Source organism: Arachis ipaensis, chromosome B02, assembly GCF_000816755.2.
Source record: "Arachis ipaensis cultivar K30076 chromosome B02, Araip1.1, whole genome shotgun sequence".
Taxonomy (NCBI): Eukaryota; Viridiplantae; Streptophyta; class Magnoliopsida; order Fabales; family Fabaceae; genus Arachis; species Arachis ipaensis.
In genome coordinates, this window is record NC_029786.2 from 32,210,739 (window position 1) to 32,211,403 (window position 665).

The following is a 665-nucleotide window of genomic DNA, read 5'->3' on the forward strand; positions in this document are numbered from 1 at the left end:
AAATACATGCATATAAATAATTTAATAAAATAATAATTCACAAATTGAAAATTATTTAAATGTGCTATAATATGTTTTTGTAGGGTTGAATCTCGTACCATTTTTTTAATTGAAATCACAGTTCAAACCTCTCACACCATTATATCACTAATTCACTATTGCAAACTTCACCACTCACACTTTAGTATACCCTCGTAAGATACACACTGCGAGAAGGAAGAAGGTGAAATTTATATAAACGCTTTAGGGGTGGGAGAAAGCTACACGCGCAGCATACTTGATGCATGCGTGTCACCCTCCCATGCTTCTCACAAGTCATGGGAAACAGCATTGCGGGTGAGCAGAGCTCCTAGCTGGCCCCAAATGCCTGTCTCCTCAGCTTCTCACCCTTACCGTGATGACAGCATCATATACTCTTTTGCTAAGAGAAACTTTTGGCTCCATACACACTTTCAACTCCTGCGCGACCACTTATCTGCACATCACCAAAAATAAATCAATATAAAAAATAATTTCTGACCAATTTTTTATCCACACACTATAAGTATTGTTAGCTTATAATTATATAAGTTACGGTAATTCCCTAAAGTTTGTATAATTGAATATTTCCCAATTTGAATCATTGTATGCATTTGTCCCTGACTTCCAATATTGGATTTTGTGAG